Raw genomic sequence first — 15,847 nt, 5'->3', positions numbered from 1 at the left:
TTGGCTTCATTTTGGTGACTCAGCCCAATGTGAATTCTGAGCTAAGCCAATTTTCTGAAGCAGTTGCCACCACCCTGTATTCCTTTGATCACTTGGCCTTCTGCTGTGCATCAGTCAGCCGAAGGTTTGCCCCCACCTCCGCCCCCCAGCCCCGTCTTCTGTTCTGCTCCAGTGTTCTTGGTCTCCACGAAAGAAATGACACAGATTCTTCTAGACACCACTTTTTACAAAGACAGGCTGCTCAGTTTTGTTTAGACAAAGAATGCCCGATCCATTACTCACGCATCACCCACAGCCCCAAGGCCAACGCTGACAAACAGTCATGAGTGCATTCTCAATACAGCCTTCCAGAAAGCATTACCAACTGATAAGAACCGAGATAGCAGATAAAACCTATTTGCCTCTCTGCGCTAGCCCCTAGCTTGCTGTTGCTGTCTTAGCACTGACAGCAAGGAACACTGGAAAAAACTCGATGTCCTTCCTGACTCCTGAAAAACTGCACGACTCGTCTGAGACACCTTTTCTTTGCTTTTGCTCACACCGATTCTTCTGCTTGGCCCACCTTCTTCCTGTCACTGTTTGGAATAATTAGTAATAGAATAGTCTCATTTTATTGTAAGTTTCACAAAGGCAAACGAGTCTATTGTCCATTAGTGTGTATACAGCCCTGGTAGAGTATGTGACACACGGTTGAAGCTCAATGAATATTTGAATAAAGAAAGAAGGAAGGAAAAATGGAAGGAAGGGTGGATTTGGCACAGTGTACTGCACATATATATCTTTTTGTTTCCTCCTAATAATGCAGTGAAGTGGCTACTATTATTCCCATTACAGATGAGCTGGTGGAAGTTCATAGTGATCTCTCTGCTAGTAAATGGCCAAATAGACCTGTTCAGATGCTTCTTCTGGAAAGCCTTTTATTATCCCTTCAGCCAAGACCATGGCACTGCCACATTGTAGGGGCACCATTCACATAGACGGCAGTGTGAATGAGGCCCCTGGGGCTGCACAGTCTGATGATAGCTCCATGTTTTGGTGGTACTTGATGAGGTCTTCTAGCAGTTTCGCATCTGCCTTACATCCTATATTAAGTCATATTTCCTATCCTATGTTATGAATTTCTTGAGGAGGGGGAAGTGCTTTCTTCATCTGTGTTGCCTGTTGGACGTACACAGAGTGACTGTTGACTGCCCAGATATCCTGTCTCCTGTTTTACTGAGCTCGAGTCTCCGTGGCGTGGGTTCTGTCAGCCATCTTCTCCCTTACCTAGGCATCCCTCCCTCTCTGCTCACCCTGGATCTTTCCTGCCAGTTCCCAAGGAGTGTCGTCTTCTCAAGTTGCCTCTCTCTAGTTAGAGTCAAGGCCATCGTGGTATTCATCAGGCACTGGGGACACAATGACTAGGGACACAATGGACTAAATGACATTGTACTTCACAAGAACCTCAAAAATGTTGATCTTGAAAGAAAAATTATTGCCTCTAAAACAAAAGACACAGAATCAAAAGTCAGTGTTAAGCAAACAAATATAAAACCAAATATTTTGTCATCTCCATTAAATGTTAAAGTTAACATAATTACTGAGAAATCATAGCAAACTACAAATTAAATGAGTAACTGGTAGCCAAATAATTTCAAAGACAAAAATATAAAAATTCTTTTAAATGTTTTGGCCATAAAATTAGTTTTAGTGTAGGTTATGAACACAACTTTTAGTTTATCTGATATGATGTTGGGGAAGGGGGCTCCAAAAAAAGAAACATATATATGATCTTAAAAATAAATTGCCTGGATTTGCAATGCTTTATATATAGCCCAAGAAATATTTGCTGGACTTGAATGGATTGTAATTGAGTGACGGTGGTCTTTGTTGTTATGGAGGGAAGAAAGGATGGATATGTTGGTATTTTACTTGTTTAAAATTTGATTTAATTTAGTTGATAAAATGAGAAAAGTTAAGGGAATTCTCCCCTTTTATACAGCGTGAGTGCCACATTGCTGTGGATATTAAGCGATCTTTGGGGCCCCGAGGATGTACCAGTGAGGGCCTCCTAGGCTCTCTGGCCTGGCCTGGCCTTCAAGTGCTTGCCATCCAGTACGGTCCCTTCCGAGAACAGGAAGTTGAGGTGCAGCACAGAAGTCCTGAGGGCAGAGTGCTGGAGCTGACCTGTGGCCAGCGCCTGGGGACAGTGCGGGAGCAGAGGCGTGTGCAGCATTTGCCTTGACGGCTTTTGTGAGGCGTGCCAGGACGGACCTTCCCACGTGCCCTTCACCCTCGGGTGACTCAAAGTGCCGAACCATCGTTTTAGGTACTGAGTATGCAGAAACCATGTGGACAGTATGGTAGGGGTATTTCCTTAGCCATGAGTATTGAACACTTTCCGGGTCGGTTTTTGGTATGCTTTCACTTCAATCAGGAGGGATTCTTTTTCCTTTCCCTTTTTTTGGACATTCTTTTGTTTTTCATTCTGTAATATAAATTGCAGTCCCAGAAGTTGATATTCGCTTTAAACTATTCCAAAACTGCTGTAGACCTTACAGCTTTCATTCGCTACGTGTGATGTTGGGATGAACTGAACTACTGAACGTTCATACCTAATCTTGTCCCCCTGTGAACCATCTAGCAAGGATTCAACTCACAGTGAGAACCAGGATGGGACTGAAATCGAGGCGCACTTAGCTGGAGTTCAGAGCCATGGTCAAGGTGAAATGTAAAGCGTATTAAATCCATTGTGTGTTTGTAGAGTGGTTAGAACACATCAACTAACATCACCATGAAGGGAGTTGGGGTTTCTTTTTTTTAATAAGTGGATTCACGTGACCTGCCACCTCCAAAGTATAGAATTGCCAGTTAAGTGCATATGTATTTTTCAAAAGAAATCATCAAAAAGGACATTCCGCTCTTATTACAAAGCTATTTTCAGGGTAAATATTTTGATAGATGTGGTTCAGTGCACCTGGGAACTGAAAGAGACATGGCTGAGCCCGAGGCAGTTAGTGCAGATGGAGCCCTGAGATATATCAGGATTGGCTTTTTTTCCTCCACATATGTTGCAAATGGTTATGGCAGCAGGAACATGGACGCGTTCTATGCCACGGTCAGAAGAGTAGCTTTTTTGGTGAAAAATGGCCGTGTTATTTAAGGATATGAATGACCATGCTAAGGCTTATTTCACAAATAAATTTGTAATGGCATATTTTACGATTCAAGCATTTTGTTAAGAGTACTAATTAGAATCAGTAGACTGAAGTTAAGTAAAGTCTGCTTAAACTTGTATCAGATACAACGTGTTGAGGTTTAGGCATTTCCTGGTCATAAAGCATCTTTTTGATACATTAAGCTGTAAAGATTTCTACTTTAGTTTTCCTCTCTTTTTTTGAAAGCTCAGAGTGGAAGCACTGAGCAGACTTAAATCATAACTTATGATTTATTAAAATAATCAAGTACATCATCCCACTTTGTTGTTAGGAAATACACACACACATTCAAAATGTTGGCTTCTTTACATGTTTGCCCATCTTCTCAGTAGATAGGTTGTGTTGAACGACATTTTAAATTTGTTACACCCTTTTTTTACTTTGAGCTAAAGTCCTGTCTTGCGTCAGCCTTAAAAAGTTTGTCCTTAGGAAGGAGGCATTGTTTATTAGCAGAGAAATGACACAGTAAACCCAGCACAGTCTTTTACTCTCTCCATAAATTAGCAAGGAATGGCTTGAACTATGTACCAATGAGCATGTATTTTATTTGTCATTTATTGTAAGTTCCTTGAGGGAAAGAACCGTCTATACATCTTCATCTAGTGGTTGTTGAATAAATTGCTAAGAAAGTACCAGTTTTCTTTAACACCCCGAAAACCGTCAGCAAACAAATGGTGAAGATGATTTTTTGAAGAACCCATCCAAGTGTCTTTATTAGCAGCCCAAGCAGGGACATAGGTGATGTGAGCCGGTTAGTTATCCCCCCTCCAGCCCACCGTTACTAGAAGTTGGTAAACTTAGTCTTGTGTTTCTACTAGGGAAAAAGAGTCCTAAATATTCCCTCAGAGAGAGCCTGCATGAATTCAGCAACTGAATTTGATTTTCTAAGAGTGTTTCTAAACTGATGAAACAGCCTTTTAAAACCATTTACCTAAAATGTTCTATGATTGCAACATCTGCTAAGCCTATTATGTTCTTTCATTAAACAGTTTTATTGTTCTGTGTGCAAACTGCTTATTTGAAGCAATAAAGCTGAGTTAACTGCAGACTTTCTAACAAGCAGGAGATTTTTTTTAACAGTAAAAGAAACTGCATATTTCCTATCATCATACATAGTAGTAAAAAAAAAAAAGAATCCTGTTCTGAAATGATCCTATTAACCTCACTTAAAAAAAAAAAAAAAAAAGCCTCTATTTGAAGTCTAGCTGCAATAATATAAGGTGATAACGAATGTGTAGTTCTAGCAATGCTTTTGACCCCTTACATGTTCCTTAGTTTTTTGTCTGGGACTCAAGACAGAATACAGCAGTTAAATGTGTATAGAGTCTTTATTTAAGGAAGAAGATTCAATAGTAATTCACTGACTAACTGAGAAAATATTTTTATTACATGATAAAATCCAAAATTTAGTAAGGGAAATCTCGTTTTAGACCAGCGTAGTTCATCTGGAACTGTATTTGGATTGAATAACCAATTTAATTTAGTAATTTAAGACTTTCTCAAATGCATACTTCCCTCCCTGGCTGCTGCCCTGTGGGCCTCCGGTCTTCATGAGTGGAAGCACAGCTGCAGAGACCACAGAATTTTTGAGGAAGAAAACCCTGCCCACCTACCAAGAAGGGGTCAGCGAAGGCAAACGCCACCTTTTTGCCTGCAACCATCGTGACAGTGATAAGCAGATTAAGATGGCTTTTTAAAAGATTCAGAGTTTTTGCCAATGACAGCCTTTCTTCTTTAAAACTCGTGGGTGAGATATAGTTAGCCATTTACCCAAAGAGTGCAGAGCACTGCAAAACAACAGCCTGGGTCATTTGACCTGGAGCCAGTGAAAGGACACCGGGCCGATCGGTAGTTTCTGTGGTGGTGCTTTAATGCTGGAGACGCTCTGTTTTCAGAGACAGCCAAACCAAGTAGAGAGCGAGCTGTCGGTTAATTTTGTCATTTGAGGTAAAAATGAAAACTCAATCACGAAATGACTAAAATTTCAACGTACTGTACAGCAAGGCTGGCAGAGCAGACCGATGGGTGTGTTGAAACAGTGATTCAGGAATCTTAGACGGCTCCGATGCACTTCCACAGCTTCCCTCCACCCTGTCCAGCTCACCCATAGCTTGCAAACCAGAATCCTGTAGGGAGCTGAGGAGGAAAGTTCATGGCTAAGACTCATCCTGTTCAAACTGGTGAGCGAGAGAGCAGAAGCCCTGTCTAGTATCATGTCTTCTAGGTTTTTTGTTGTTGTTGTTTATTTTGTTTTTTTTTTTGTTTTTTAGAGAAATTGGAAACTTGGATTCTTTAATGAAATATGTTAATTTTAAAATATTGGCTATTGATTGAAAGCTTGAAAGCAACGTGGAGCTGAACAAAACTTGTCTGCAGGCTCCACGTGGTTGGTGGGACACATATCTACCTCTGCTCCTCCAGGTCCCTTGCTTTAAGAATCAGACCTTATTTTTTTGATTGCAGGCCTTCATCTCTTCATTTTAATACACAGCTATAACCCTGAGAAAGTCAGTACTTCGGTCTGTGTTGTGAAGACCCAATAATTTCCACTGAGTTCCATTCAGCACACAGTTACCATGCATTTTCTACGTATAATATATTGTGCTTGGACGCTGGGAAAAATGCTTTATCACCTATGCCCCAGGGTATACATTGGCTGTGACCTGTGCTACACATGACTTGGAGCTCCAGTGTAGAGCCAGGTTACACAGCCCTTGTCTCTTCTCCTTGCAAATATTTTCACCTAAATTGCAGATAGAAACTGAGATGAGGGCAGCCAAGCTATTATAAGAACATAATGTAACATAATTGTTCAAAGACCAAGTCATAAAGCACACTGCCTGAATTAGAATCTTGATTGTGTTTCTTAATAGCTGTGTGACCTTGAGCATATTGTATAACTTCCCTGGTCTCAATTTCTACAGCTGTAAGTGGGGATGGTAATATCTACATCATAGAGTTATTATGATGCTAAAATAAGATAACCTCCTGTGTAGAGTTGTTAGTACAATGCCTGACACATACCAAACACAAATAATTATTAACCACTGCTGCTATTGTTGTATTTAATTAGAAAGCACTGAACTTAGAATCAAGAAAACTGGATGTAGGCACACATTCTGCCTCTCTTAACAGCTGTGACCAACTGGACACCAATTAACCTCTGCGGATGTCAGTAAGGTCGGATACTATGAAGAGTAAATGTAACTGTGTATTATAACACAACGAGGTGCAAGATCAAAGTTGCTTGGTGATGGGGGAGGGCTGTCACCAGAACAGCATGGGGGCGGGGCACCGCGGGCGCAGCAGAGTCAGCGCGTAGACGGTAGAACCACGGCCAGTTCCGCCGATCAGGCACAATCCACAGCACAGAGCTGGAATGTTACTGCCTTAGAATGACGAAAATAAAATTTCAGAGAGTAAAAATCCTGTGTGTTAAAAAAACGCCTCCTAAAAGATGGGACATTTCCTCCACCCTCACAACTCTTGTATTCGACTTGCTTTCGAAGAATTCCACACTGGCTGAGACTGAAGAGTGACAAGCAGACTGAGCTCAGGCTGTGACCCGCTGCAGAGCACGAGCAAGTCCAGCACAGCGGCCTGGGGTCTTGGAACCAGCCAACCCATTAGTCCTTGTTTCAGGAATGAAGCTGTCCTCGTCCAGGACGACTGCACAGCGACCTCTGCACCACCCCCAAGACATGTAGATTCGGTGGTTTTCAGGATTTCCAGCTGTCTCTCTGACTTCTCACATTTTTGAAAATATATCATTCAAGTTTGCTGTGATATCTTTAAATCTCTTGGGGAAAAAAATGACATAGTGGGTATGGAAGCACTTCCAGGGTTTCCATGCCATGCTCAGTCAATATTACTTGAATCTGAAACTAACGGAAGAACTTAATGTCATCACTTTATTCCGCGATAATATTAGAATAGCTACTGACGACAACACAATGAAAGTGTAGTACCACAGTCCAGGGAGAACTTTATTTTTTTGTTTTGTGAAAAAATAACAATACAACCAAATGAAAATAGATGGATCAAAACAGCGAAAACCCTGTTTCCATCTTGGAGCTTGTGGGAACAGAAGCTGAATTGTACACGTTCTTTTTATAGCTGATGCGCCAGTTGACTCAGAGAAAACACCTGTGTGGTTTATTTTTAAAAATTTTACTAAAATCTACATCTCGGTGAGATTCTAGGAAAGAATACCAACAGCTGTCCTCACATCTGCTTGAATGATGTAGGATTCTAAATATAGTTGAATTTGAGTCAGATGCACTTCCATGAAGTACTACAAGGCATCGATGGAACTGGATCTGAAAGAGCATAGCATGAAGTAACCTAAAATTAAATGGCATGGTTTGCTCTGGAAAGCAGCAAATATTTACCTTAGGCAGTCTTTGTCAGCAAACTTGAAATATAACTGGTCCATTCCCACTTGCCAGATGGAGAGAAAGATTGTATCAGAGGGTAGAGGAGTAAAAATAAGTCACATCAACACAGGAAAGTGGCTTTCTTGCAAGAAGTCTTCATCACTTCAATAGCACAGCGATGCCTTGTTTCTATTTTTCTCAGTCCTTAAATTTCATATCACCTGAGTCAGCAGCCCTCAACATCCATCCTTCCCTCTTTTTTACCTCTCTCCCCATTTCTTCCTATGCCGCAATGAATATTTTTAAATACCCACTCTTTGCCCAGTGCTTTATTATATCCTGAAGATCCAGAGAAAAATAGGATAGTCATAGGTTTTACTCTGATAGAATTTTAAAATTTAAGTGACATAATAGATGTTATACTTTAAACATGTATGTTTAGATAACACTGCACCTGTAAAGCTTTTAGTGTCAATGTATAACAGCCCTGTATGAAAACAACACAGGTTCTGTGAAGCCCGTGACAGCAAACCCAATGTAATAGCTACCTTTCCTGAGCACTTACAGTATGCCAGGAATTTCATACACATGCACACATACTTACATAGATAAATACACATTGTTGCACTTCATCATTACAACATTCTAAAGGTGGATGTTATTATCCTGGTTTATAGAAGAGGAAACTGAAGCTCAGTGAGGTTGGATTATCCAAAGTGACATGGCTAATAAGTGACAGAGTCAGGAGTTGAACTCAGGTTTGTCTTGACTCAAACTTGAGCCCTTAACCATTAGGATGTATGTCGGAGTCTTATTTTTGCAGTCTCCCTTGCCCATTGCTACATGCTACCCCTAGGGACAGTGCCACCAGCAGCACTTGTCGCCCCACCCCCCAGTGCCTGGGATAACTAATCAGTACTCTCCTCTCAGTGCCTAACCTTCTGGCACCTTCTCAGGATCACAAGCCCACCACAAAATTGAAAGGAATTAATCATCAGTGAAAGCCGAACATACTTGCTTTAACACTTAACTTCCCTTTTGTATTTGGTATGTCTTTACAATGGAAGCAACAAGAATATTCAATATTCAATGAGCAGTCTCTTTCAAATTTGCCCAATTTCCAGAAACTTTGAGCAAAGTATTTGCCCAAAGCCAATAGTTAATTTCCATCAAGGCTGAGACTCAGACTCCATTGTGCCCTAAGAAAATCAGGTTGTGTAGTGACCATAATACTTGGGCCAAGGGCCATTTCTTGTTTACCCCAGAATGCAGGCGGTGCCCGTGAGGGGCGGGCTTCTAGTCTACTGCCCATGGGGCCCCTCTGTAGGGTTTTGCCGAGCACGTAAAACACTCACCTGGCTAGAGACGATTAGAAGCTAAACGTTGTTAGAATAGAGTACGTAGTTAGGACAACTGTCTCCTCCACGACCTTTTCCTTCAGTCATGTCTTCTCCCCAATACCATCCGTCTTTCCATCTCTGCCAGCGTTCCTCTCAGTCTAGAAACCCACTCAAGTCTTTCCATCTTTCCCTTTAAAATGATTGAGAGAGAAATCATAGCGAGAGATTGAGATGGTCCTGCATCTGTCTAGCAGATGTCCCCTCTCTCGCTTCCCCTTCTCAAGCAGGCTTCTTGAAAGAGTGGTCTGACTGGCCAGGGACCACTTCCTCTCTTCCATTCTCTTTTCCATCATGGCCGCCTGGTCTCTTCCGGTGCTCCAGTGGAAACATCTCCAACCTGCAGATTGCAGAAGTTGCAGTCCGTGTCTCACTGAGTCTTTTTGCCTCATTAAAAATTTTTCGCTATGTAATTCTAGAAACTCATTGCTCCCTCTGCCATCTCCTCTGTGAGCTGTTTCTTGATCCTCTGCTCACACTTAAAATACCACTTTTTAGGGTTCTGCTTCCGGCCAGTTTTTAGGGTTCTGCTCCCTCCTTGATGCTGATTCTACTTGTGTCATTTCAGTTATTAGAGTGGCTTCAGCTCCCACTCCCTGCTTAGCTTATGGGGCTGAGCAAGATCTCCAGCCGCAAGCCTGTTCTTATCACCCCTGTTTCCTCTTGGATGTGGCAGCGCTGCTGCTTCAACATGACCTTTTTTCCCCCAAAATTAGCTGTTCCTCCTGCCATCCCTGCCTCAGTTAATGGATCATGCACTCAAGCACAAAACCTACAGTCATAATAGACTAAGTTCCCTCCTTCACTCTCAATAATCAGTTCTTTCAATTATTTTCCCTCCTAGATGTTTTTCAAGTTCCTTCTCTCCCCACGATCTCAGCCTTGTGCCTGGCAATTAATTGTCTTTCTTTCTGTTCTTCCCTGTGTCTGAAATGCTTCTCTCACTTGTTATTGTTTTAACCTGGCTAGTGCATTCTTATTCGTTCTTAAACACTCATTTCAGGCTTTATTTTCCCCTTTACTTCAATGCATGTAGTTTCCTAACACACTTCAGGTTCTGTCTTCCCCTCTACGCTGAGCTTCTCCAGGACAAGTACAATTCTCTAGTCTTACTCATCTTTCTGCTCTCAGCACTTGTAACAGTGCCTACAGCTTACTGAGGCTCCATAAATATTTGTGGAACGGAATCAAACTTTCTTTCTAGAATAATCAGAACACATGAAAAGCATTGCCGTGGGAGCTTTGGAGGAAAATATAGGCAATTATCCAAAGCATCTTGTGCCAGGACTGCTGGCTGCTAACATGGAGACCCTCTTCTCTCTCACATCTTTGCCTTGTATGTGAGTGTTATGTGCTCCTCACTCTTAGCAAACCTGTCTGCCTCTGTTCTTTGTCTGCCTCACTCCTGCTTACTGCCTTGGACTTAGCTAAAAGGCCTAGTTCAGGATGGATTAGATTCCTCTCATCCATGCTGGTGTCTCGAGAATTGCACTTATCAGAAGGCATTATGGCTTCCTGTTCCCTTGTCTGTCCTTCCCAGTAAATTGTGAGCTCATTTCAGACAGAGACTGGGTCTTACTTCCCTTTATACACAGTGCCTGATATATCTCTGATGAATAATGGAAGAATACACTTTAAAAGTAGCATGTTTTTGTGAGTATGCTGTTATTGAAATCTCTAGAGTATATTCCGACACCCCTCCCAAATATAAAGCTTAAGTTTCTTTTCTTGATAGGACCTTAAAACCATGTATTTTAGATGTGTTCAAATTCTGGTTAAGAGTTGTTAATCAGACTAGCTGATCAACTACTGAGCTCAAATCAAAGCATTCATTATCAAAGCCTTTTTGTTTATGAGTACAAATACACCATTGATGTTTATAAGAAGAATTATTTTCTCCCCTGAATGTTAACTAGCCACAAAAGCTGGTGTACACATGTGATAGTGTTTTTCGCAGAGTTTCAAGAATGTTAGCCTTTGATGTTCCGCCCTTGAATGGAAATGAGTCTGCATTATAAAATCACCAGTGAAGAAAATGGGAAACTTCTAGGTGAGCACCTGAGAAGCATTGTTACAATTCCTAAGCATTGAAATCCAACAGTTGCATCATTTATAACATAGGAAAAAAACTACTTTTTAAAAATAGTAGCCCATATGTCTCACGCTATGAAAATGAGTGAGATTAAATAGAATCTATGAATATTTCATGTTAAGTAGAAATGTCTTGGTTAAGACATGGTTAAAAGCAAAAGACACTAACACAAGATAGCTTCAGCAGCAACAACAAAAAACTATAAAAAAAAATAGGGCTGTCTCATGGGAAGAGGGACTAGAAATGGCTCGTCAGATATTTCTGACCATGAACTCTCTTATCTCTACTTCTTTCCATGACTTGCTTCTTTTTCCTCTCTCTCTAGACCCACTTTTTCAGTATCCCCAGCCACATTTTGGCAGAAAATGGCCACCGCATAGCACCCTGGGTTATACATCCTCTCTCAGTTCAACTAAAGAACTCAGACTGAATTAGAATCTCTCAGTTCTAATTCTTGCCTTTCAGAAGAGAGAAGTTGGTTGATAAAGCATAGGTCAGAAGTCCACTGTGATCCAAGCAACTGTGGTCAAGGGGACAGAGCCAGGTGATGCAAATATAGTTACTTTGGTACTCATAGTAGAAGAGACAGTCCTCAGACAGGATGGGCCATTGTGAGCTAGACAGACAAGCCGTGCTACCACCAAAAACCAAGGAAGCGTGAGGTGAAAAGTACAACATAGTAGCACTCATCCCAGTATATGTTATTTACAGGCTTTTTGCCTGTTTTCTCCACCAAACCATGTGCACCTGGAGGCCGGGTACTGTATTTTAATTATGTTTAATTCTCTAGTAACTGAAGGATGGCTGACAATAGACAGTATTTATTGTGTGAACAGTACATATGAGCTCTGCCTTCATGGGGATTAGTCTGGTAATGAAATTAGGCAATAAACAAACAAGCAAATAAAAAGCTAGAATTGCGTGAGCACTAAGACCATTAAAGAAGGTGGAGAGAAAAGAGTTACCAAGCAAGAATAGAAATTTCCAGATGGTTGCTGATGGTTTTAAAACCCATGGTAGCTATTCTGACTTCGGTTATTTATCCCAAGAGGCTGGAGACAATATCATAAAAGATTCCATTTATATTTCATCCCATTTATAACTGTAATACAAAAAAAATTATGATTTACATTAACTATATGGGCTACTGAGATTGCTATAAAGAGCTATATAAACATTATAAATAAGTGTAATTAGTGTTCGCTGATAGCTCTTTTGACATTTAATTTTTATTTTTCAATTACAGTTGACATACAGTATTAGTTTCAGATGTACAACTTAGTGATTAGACATTTATATAACTTACAAAGTGATCACCCCGATAAATGCAGCACCCATCTGACACTGTACATAGTTAATACAATATTATTGACTATGCCCTATGCTATACTTTGCATCTCCATGACTGTTTTGTAACTACAAACAGTTTGTACTTCTTAATCCCCTCCCTTTTTTCACCCGTTCCCCCAACTCTCCTCCCATCTGGCAACCGTCAAAATGTTCTCTGTATCTACGAGTTTGTTTCTGTTTTGTTTGTTCGTTTATTTTGTTTTTTAGAATCCTAATATGAGTGAAATTTATCACATTTGTCTTTGTCTGACTTACTCCACTCGGCACAGTACCCTCTAGGTCCGTCCATGTTGTTGCAGATGCAAGATTATATTCTTTTTTATGGCTGAGTAATATTCCATTGTGTATATATGTACCACATCTTCTTTATCCATTCATCTATTAATGGACCCTTTGGCTGCTTCCATATCTTGGCTGTTGTGAATAACGGTGCAATGAACATACTGATGTGTATGTTTTTTCAAGTTAGTGTTGTTTTGGGTTTCTTTGGCTAAATACCCAGAAGTGGTATCACTGGGTCCTTCTTTATCTCTTGTTATAGTCTTTGCTTTAAAAAGTCTATTATGTCTAATATAAGTATTTTTACCCCAGCTTTCCTTCCTTCCCTCCCTCCCTTCCTCCCTCCCTCCCTCCCTTCCTTCCTTCCTTCCATGAAATTTCTTTTTCTTATCTAGGAAGCTCTTTATCTGTCCTTAGATTCTAAATGATAGCTTTGCTGGATAGAGTAATCTTGGTTGTAGATCTTTGCTTTTCATCACTCTGAATATTTTGTGCCAGTCCCTTCTGGTCTGCGAAGTTTCTGCTGAGAAATCAGCTGACAGTCTTACAGGAGCTCCCTTGTAGGTAACTAACTGCTTTTCTCTTGCTGCATTTTAGAGTCGTTCTTTGTCTTTAACCTTTGGCATTTTAATTATGATGTGTGTCTTGGTGTGGGCCTCTTTGGTTTCATCTCGTTTGGGGCTCACTGAGCTTCCTGGGCTTGTATGTCTATTTCCTTCACCAGGTTAGGGAAGTTTTCCATTATTATTTCTTCAAATAAGTTTCAGTTCTTTGCTCTCTCTCTACTCCTTCAGGTACCCCCTATGATGAAAATGTTGGTATGTTTGATGTTGTCCCAGAGGCCCCTTAAACTATTCCCATCTTTTTCAATTCTCTTTTATTTTTGCTGTTCTGATTAGATGTTTTCCGCTACCTTATCTTTCAAATTGCTGATTTGATCCTCTGCTTTATCTTATCTACCATTGATTCATTCTAATGTATTCTTCATTTCAGTTATTGTATTTTTCATTTCTGACTGGTTCTTTTTTATGGTTTCTATCTCCACTTTTATGTTTCCTATCTCTTTGTTGAAGTTCTCACTGAGATAACCAAGCATCTTTATAACCAGCGTTTTGAACTCTGTACTGGTAGATTGCTTATCTCCATTTTGTTTAGTTCTTTGGAGTTTTGTTCTGTTCTTTCATTTGGGACATTTCTTTATCTCCTCATTTTGGCAGCTTTCCTCTGTTTGTTTCTATGTATTAGGTAGAGCTGCTGTGTCTCCTGGTCTTAGTAGAGTGGCTTTATGTAGTAGGTGTCCTGTGGGGCCCCGTGGTTCGCTCTCTTTGCTCACCTACAGGTGCGTCCCTTGTGTGGTCTGTGTGTGCCCTTCTGTTGTAGTTGAGCCTTGATCGCTGTTGGCACGTCAGTGGGAGGGATTGGTCCTCAGGCTGATTGGTTGTAAGGATTGGCTGTGACGACAGTGGAGGAGCTGTTGTGCCGAAGTTAACCCCATGGAGCACGATTTGCTTTAGCGGGGCTCTGGTGCCTACTGAGTCTGCCTTTTGGGTGCATTGTTTGTGGAGGTGGTTGACTGGTACTCTGGTGTAGTCTGAAGCTGACCACCAGGTGTATTGATACTGGGGCTTTCAGAGAGGGTCTCTAGTGCAGGCCAAGGTTAGCTGCTGCCTGTGCCCTGCCCAGGGCCCCTTGGTACGAGCCACAAAATGATCCACAGATGGTTGCCACTTATCCTGGACTTGGAGGTGCCTGGGAGAGGCTAAGCTGCAAACTGAGGTCAGTCTCTGCTTGGGGCTGGCTGCAAGAGGTACACAGCATGCTGAGGCCAGATGATGCTTGTTTAGGGTTTGTGAACTTTTAAGAGATTTTAGGGACATCCACATCATGAGCCAAGAAAGGCTGTTTGTACGGAAAAGCAACTAGAAGTGACTTGGGTGGGCTCTCAAGTTGGGAGGGGTGGGGTCTTGGAATCGCCAGACCTGGGTGAACAATGTTAGCCAGGTAGATAGAGACTCAGATATTGCACCTGCCTATTGAGGAGAGGGCTCAGAAAAGAAACAATAGATTCTACCAGCACGTCTGTCTGAAAGAAAGCTGCCTCTCCAGCCCTCACTCTGAAACGAGATAGTTCAGTTCCTCACTGTATATCCCTGGCGCCTTTTGAGCTACTGCCCCAGCGCTGGAGCTCAGAGCGAGTAAGTCCATCAGTGGGTAAGTCTGTGTGCAGGCCTTTGAAAGGAATGTCTGGGACTCCAGCCACCCTTCGTCTCAGTCAGCCCACATCTCTGCTGGTTTTCACAGCCAGAAGTTATGGGGACTTTTCTCCGCACCAGAGGCCTAGGCTGGGGAGCCTGGTAGGGGGGCTGCGTCTCCTCGCTTCTCCGTGGGGACCTCCACAGCCAAGATAGCCCTCCCGATTCTTAACAGCCACACATGGGTGTGGGACCAGCCCATTCCGAGTCTCTGCCCCTCTTACCAGTCTTGATGTGGCTTCTGCTGTATATCCTTAGTTATAGGACTTCAGATGATTTTCAGTGATGATCCTTCCATAGTTTAGTTGTAATTTTGATGTGGTCATGAGAGGAGACAAGCACAGCATTTTCCCACTGCCATCTTGACTAGAAGCCTGCTGGTAGTTTTTAAATTTTTTCTGACAGGTTTAAATTGGTCAACTCCTAACTCAGAGCTTAATGTGACTATAAAACAGTTCTCTGAGATGATAATGATTAAGTGCACAATAAGAGATATACTTTGGCCAGCTGTGCAAAAGGATTTGGATTAAGATTACAAGTAACACAATGCAAAAGACACGTTCTCTAAAGCGGAATCCGATAGGATCAGATGATACACCAGGAGGTGTTTTGTGGATATGATTGAACGATTGTATCCAGTAGTCTTGGTAATGGTAAAGGAGATTAAAGGAAAAAGGATCTAGGAAATATGTTTTATTAGTATACTTGTTGCCAGTATCAACATAGAAAGAACTCTGGAAGCAAACCAAATCAGCTAAACAATAACAAGTTTTACCTAGCTATAGTAATTGCAGTAACTAACAGATGTTTCCATATAAGCAACTCCAAAATCCCAGTGGCTTGTTACTGTATATTTTTCCCTATGTAAAGTTCGATACAAATGGGGGGGGGGGGGGGAATATCC

General features: G+C 41.5%; 1 protein-coding gene across 2 annotated transcripts in view; it reads left to right on the top strand.

Moving 5' to 3' along the window:
* NSMCE2 (NSE2 (MMS21) homolog, SMC5-SMC6 complex SUMO ligase) overlaps window positions 1-15,847 on the top strand; it is a 201,749-nt gene that overhangs the window by 128,115 nt on the left and 57,787 nt on the right. The gene's annotated exons all lie outside the window — the stretch shown is intronic.

This window comes from Pteropus alecto, unplaced genomic scaffold (assembly GCF_000325575.1).
Source record: "Pteropus alecto unplaced genomic scaffold, ASM32557v1 scaffold164, whole genome shotgun sequence".
NCBI lineage: Eukaryota > Metazoa > Chordata > Mammalia > Chiroptera > Pteropodidae > Pteropus > Pteropus alecto.
This window is presented reverse-complemented; position numbering and strand designations above follow the sequence as displayed.